The sequence below is a fragment of the Paramisgurnus dabryanus genome, chromosome 24, assembly GCF_030506205.2.
Source record: "Paramisgurnus dabryanus chromosome 24, PD_genome_1.1, whole genome shotgun sequence".
NCBI classification, from domain to species: Eukaryota; Metazoa; Chordata; class Actinopteri; order Cypriniformes; family Cobitidae; genus Paramisgurnus; species Paramisgurnus dabryanus.
In genome coordinates, this window is record NC_133360.1 from 19,658,583 (window position 1) to 19,664,840 (window position 6,258).

The 6,258-nt window shown below is 33.8% G+C and overlaps 1 long non-coding RNA gene across 1 annotated transcript; it reads left to right on the plus strand.

The window, feature by feature from the left end:
- Positions 1 to 1,739: 1,739 nt before the first annotated feature.
- LOC135741203 (uncharacterized) lies at positions 1,740 to 5,566 on the plus strand. Its single transcript, XR_010529371.2, has 4 exons — positions 1,740 to 2,120; positions 4,034 to 4,071; positions 4,198 to 4,345; positions 5,059 to 5,566. It is a non-coding gene; the product is annotated as an uncharacterized lncRNA (long non-coding RNA).
- Positions 5,567 to 6,258: the final 692 nt, after the last annotated feature.

Genomic DNA, 6,258 nt, shown 5'->3' on the forward strand with positions numbered 1-6,258 from the left:
TTTTCTTAATGAGTAATGGGTGTGTTTTGGGCGTAACGTGCAATAAACCAATGAGAGTCGTATCTCTCATCCCCTTTAAAAGCCAGTTGCACTGGCACTGTGCGTAATCCTTATTTAGATGACGGACCTTGTAAACTGAAAAACTAAGCGGAGGAAGAAGACCCCCAGTTTAAGAATAGGCTAATGTTAAAAATTTGTTGTTTTCATTTTTATTGAAATTTCAATTTTTTTAATTAAAACCTTTAAAAACCTTTTTCCTTCAGTCATAGAAGTACAAATAGCAGGCTTTGAATTGCTGTAAATGTATTGATATCCTACATAATCAATGTAATCTCATAAAATAATTAGCAAATATGCAAGAAAAGGTTTGAACTCTAAAAATACAAACAAGAGATAAAGGATTTACAATCGTGCAGAGAGCCAAAGCGTTTCAGCACTAGAACAGGGCCATGGATTTTTTTAGAAAGCATTACTTTAAATGTTTCTCATCTCACCATATCCACAGGTACAGTGTCATCATGTACAATACATCCGCAAGATAGCATTTAAAAACATTTTTAAAAAGATGCATTTGTTTAAAGCAAAGCATTTATTTACTTACTAGGCTACAGGTGAAGCAGCTTTTCTTTGCGCTTTCTAACGTCTCATAATCAGTCCTCATTTATGTCCAAGAGACTCAATAATAATCTTTTACATTCAATCCTTTAATCTTTCATATTTAAAAACTTTTTTGTGCTGCTGCGCATTCATGTATGTGATAAGCAAACCCGCTTTGTCGTTCCATTTATAGGTGCATATTACTAATGCGCTCTTTAAAAAACAAAAAACATATTGCGCCATTGACTTTAGACTTTAGACCAGCTTTTTGTTGGTCAATGGCCTAGTCTATTTTAGTTGCCTCAAAATAGCAACGCGCCAAAAATGCACCTAAACACACCTCGTTTTTAGATCAGAAATGGGCGGAAATGTATTTGCTATTTTACAACGTGGCGCAAAACGTGAAAATGATAATTGCGCAGGGTGGAAACTAGCAAAAGACAAGAAAAGAGATTTACGTTGGAAACGGAACAGTGAGCAAACAGTGTTGTTTTTGAGTCATAAGTATTTTAAGAGTTTGACAGTGTTATGTTAAATTGTTAAGTCATTAGCAGTTTTGAAATGTTGTTGATTATTTTAGTGTTGAAAGTGTAATAAAATGACAATAAAGTTTTTTGATAAATTGAACCTCCAGTTTTTATTAGATTTTTCATCTTGCACATCCCTCATGTTTGTGATGTTAAAGATGAATGAACAGTTGAATGTTCATGCTGAAAACTGATATTTGCAAAACTGAAATTATGCTTTTATCAGTTATCAATTTTGATCAAATATTTTATTTAAATTAAATATATAAGTTGAATTACAATTAAGCATTAGGGGGCGGTTTCCCAGACAGGGCTTATCCTTGTCCCAGGCTAAAATGCATGTTTGAGCTACTTTAATTTCAAAACAGTTTGTACTGACATATTTGAACACATATCAGTGCCATTGTTTTGTCTTAAGATGCACACCAATATAGTTTTTTTCCCTAAAATAACTAAGGCCTGGATTAATCTAAACCCTGTCCGGGGAACCGCCCCTAAAAGTTTAATTATTACATAATAAGGGACCAGTCAAGTACCCATTAAAAACCCATACTGGGCCTGATGGGCTTCAATAAGTGGGGGCAAACATGTGTGCTTCAAGGTGGAACCACATATAGGGCCCACATACACTGAAAAAAATGGACTTGGTGGGTCTTTGAATTTAAATAAAATAAACATGTATATGCAACACAAAATATTTATATTCCTTGTGTAAACATAATTTAATTGATTAGGATGAAAATGTTTTGTTTGAATGTAAAATGAACACATTATTCTCACATTGATTAAAATTTATTGAATTGAATACTTAAAGCAATAAAATTGAGTTTGCACACAAAATGGCACCTCCTGAGCAGAAGGTGGCAGTAACGCTCAATAAAAAGGACGTCAATCGCCATAAAAGAAGAATAAACATCGTTTGTTTTGGGCGCCAAAATGAAGACTCAGCAGCAGTCAGTCAGAAGAACTCCCTCAGACGGACACCACGTTATTAAAGTAAGTTCTATTATTTATTTATGTTCACTTTATACGTGATACATCTTCACTAGATAGACAGTTTTTTTTACAATATGTAGCCATTGCAATGACTTGTAGTAAAAATGAGTTTGGAGGATGTTGGTGGAGTAAGTTAACGTTACAGTCAGTCAGTCAGTAAGTGTAAGGCTCATAAAGAAAAACAGTGTTTTAAAAATGTCAGCTGTATAACGTTATTTCACGTTTGGTAGTTTTATCCGAGTTGAAAACTGACAGATTTGAGTTGACTTTTGAGGCACTTTTTACTCAGTTGTTCTATGGAAACGGTTCAGGACAAATAAAACGCTAACCAAACGTTATTCTGTCCAGAGTAACGTTATCCATGTAAGTAATTTACCAGATGATATCAATTGACTACATTAATAATGACATTGCGTATGAAACAAACTGTCTGCTTAATCAGATGAACAGACCCGCGTCAGTTATTCGTGACTTCACTACGCCACGAGCAACACTTGATTCAATTAGAAAAAGCTTTTTTTTAAATGCCTCGCGTGACGTCTGGTATATTAACTGAAAAAAATATCGCTTTGAAGTGGCCACACCTTAAAGCTGACGTTTTCAGTAGGTATGTGACAAAAATTTTTTTTTCTAGAAAATTCATATATAATTATAACCATATGATAGATAATAAAACAAACTTTAAAATGTTTTTTAAATGATTAAAATCTGATAATTATTAAGAAAGTTATGGCATTTTTAAACTCGAAAATTGGGGGTCATTTTTGTACCAAATTAACACAGGAAAACTATGAAAAACTGTGACCTCTTCTGCTTGACCAAACACTTCAAAATATCATAACTTCCTCATTTCTTGGCCTATATGCATAATTCAAACACCAAATTGTAGGTAATTAACAGCCCAACAAAGTTAAGATGACATCTTTTTAAAAGGTATATATAAGAATTGTATTATTTCTGATTAACCACTAATTAATGAAACCGAGAGCATCAATCCACGCATATCTTTCCATATGAAATCAAAGCCCTCTCAAATAAAAGCTATATTTTTATATATTAAAGAAACATTTCATTGTTTCTTTAATATTTCTTAATTGACTAATAATGCTGGCGAGCAATTTAAATAGTCAGATATATATTAATACATTAATTGATGATTATGTTATTTATCTTTAAGAAATCAATAAATGCATGCATGTTGCATGCATGTATTTATTTATATGTTTGACAAAATCATGCCAATAATGTAACCTAGAGATTCTAATCCTTCGTTCTGTATGATTACTTTGAAAAATACTGCACGGATTGATGAAAACGGAGAAGTTTTGGAAGCCAATATGATTGAATGGGCGATTCTGCTTTTGAACAACGTCACTTGCGGATCTTAAAAAAGCACATGCGAATGTTACAATCAATCCCAAACTTCACCTAATTCAAGTTAAATGTATATTCTATCAAAAGTATTTGGTTTGAAACAAAAAAATACTCGCCTTCATAAAGGATTTAAATGCCAAACACGAGAGAAATTTTGCTTCGCTTATAACTTTCTTCTTACGACAGCAATCTTGGAAATTCGAACGTGAGAATCAACGTGAGGAAGTAATTTATGTCACTTGTATATGTGCTTTAGAGGTATTATCAAAGCAAAGATACAACAGATCTTTTAAGTCACCGACGCATCTGGCGCTGAATACCTGCTGGGAACACATCCGTGGGAACAAAGCAATCGTGCGCGTTACGTCATTTTGTCACGTACCTATTTTCAGAAGAGAACCTTGTTTTAAGATCTAATTTTGTCCAAAATTGCGTCCTATGACAGATATAATACTTATTTCATTATTGCCCTGTGTATGTATGACCTTCATCATTTGAGTTTATGTGTTGATTTCACCTCTGAATTTTTCCTCTTATAGGTCCATCATCCTTGCATGCGCTACACTCAAAAGCATTGGTAAGTAATTCCTATCACTGTTTTACTGCTGTTAGGAGCTAAATCTTATTTTTGTAACTAATATACATGTATTATTCTTTGACTCGCAGTACTCAAATATACAATGGTTGGTTAATTTGTTTTCAGATAAATGCTGAATTTAAAAGAATCACTACTGTCTTATGTTCCTGCGTGTCACCTGGACCTCCAATCCAAAAACCTGACGAAACTCTTCTATCAGAAAGGAGGACAGCTAGCAAACAGACTTCAAACAATGAATGATCAAATGACAGAAGTAAGTAATATAGATTCATAGACATAAAAATGTGTAAACATTGTTGGAAGTACAGAAAATGTAGTATGTTTTAGTTACATCTTTTGGCACACGGGTCATTAAAACACCTGGGAAGATTTAAAGGGGTAGTTCACCCAAAAATAAAAATTCTCATCACTTACTCCCTATCATGTTGTTACAAACCTTTATAAATGTCTTTGTTCTGATGAACACTAAGGAAGATATTTTGAGGAATGTTTGTTCCCAAACCAATCATAAGCCCCATTCACTTCCATAGTGGGGAAATATAATACTATGGAAGTGAATGGGGCTCATGAACAGTTTGGTTGCAAACATTCCTCAAAATAAATGTCTTCCTTCGTGTTCATCAGAACAAAGACATTTATACAGGTTTATAACAACATGACAGTGAGAAAATGAGATAATTCACTTTTGCTGTGATTGTCAGGTATGGTAGCACTCACTCGAAATGTGGCCTCTTTAACTCATTCCAGTCTAGTAAACGCGCACACACACCTGGAGCAGTGGACAGTGCAGCTGCCTTGCTTTGTAACCCATATATTAGTAACCAATTGTAATATGCTGTGGCAATGCACATGGGTCTGTATACTTACATTTATATTTGTTTGCATTGTACTAATTTCCAATGACACTTTTATTGTAACAGTAACTTTTTTTCTGTTTCTTTAACTACATTTGTCTGTTTTGTACAGGGCATGAATGAAGTCAGCATCAGTGTGGTCATTTGAAGACACCAATGTTGGGATTTGTGCTCTCAAACAACATGCTTCTTGTGATGAAGAAGAGGATCTTTGTATAGTCCTGGAAGGCATGAAGGTGTTGCAACATCGTGCCATGTTGTTTGAGCTGATGTATGCCTTAAACCTGAGCTATCCTGATCTCTGCTTTATTTTTGAGGAACTGCTAGATTTTAATGGAACTGCATTGAGCGTAACTTTAACGAACAGTTTCTTTCAGTGAAAGGATCAGAAAGACTGTGCTGCTCATTTTTGTTATCTGTTTTAAGTGTTTTTTCTTATTAAAACATTAACCGTTTGCTGCTCAGAGTTGATTTTGGAAATGGTTGTTGTATTTTGTTTTTGTTGAATCTTTGATTATCAGTTTATACAAATGCTGTAGCTCTGACTTTCTGAAGGATTGATATTTTCCAGTTTGTAAATCCATTTAAAAAATAATAGTACTTACTGTTTTGCATGTCTCTTTGGAACAGTGGCGGCTCCAGACAATTTTGATTGGGGGGGCAATGGGGGGTCCTAGTCATTTCAAGGGGGGTCTCATGAAAACCAACAAAAAATACAGTGGACAAGGCTAATAATGGCATATTACTGCTACTTAACAACAAAAACAACACAGCATATGAACCACTTTGTTTTTATTAATTAATCAATTCCAGTTAACAAACAATGCGCTCAAACTATAACTGCCATAGTCATACCCATGACAGAAAACAAAATACTATCTATTCTCATACTCTCTTTTGATTGCCCTACTTCTGTTCAGTTGAAGAAATGACTTTCTTACTTAATAATTTTGTCTTGTTTTCAGTAAAAATTAGAAAACTATTTTCTTAGGTCATTTTACTCATCATGAAAATACATTTTTAATTTAAGAATTTTAAGATATTTTTTACTGAAAACAAGACAAAAACACTAAGTAAAAAAGTCATTTTTTTGCAGTGTGTCATTTACTCCTATTACTCTCCAGTGCCATCCTCATCTTCTCTCCTCTCTTCAGTCTCCACAGGTGTGATTTACTGCAACATATGAGTTTATAGTGCACATAAATAGATTAGTATTTATGCTAAATACAGCAATACAATAGCTAGAGGTTCACCTAACTCACTTCACTTACCAATATTGACTGCTCTTTTGTCCAGTTTCCTCATTTTCTCT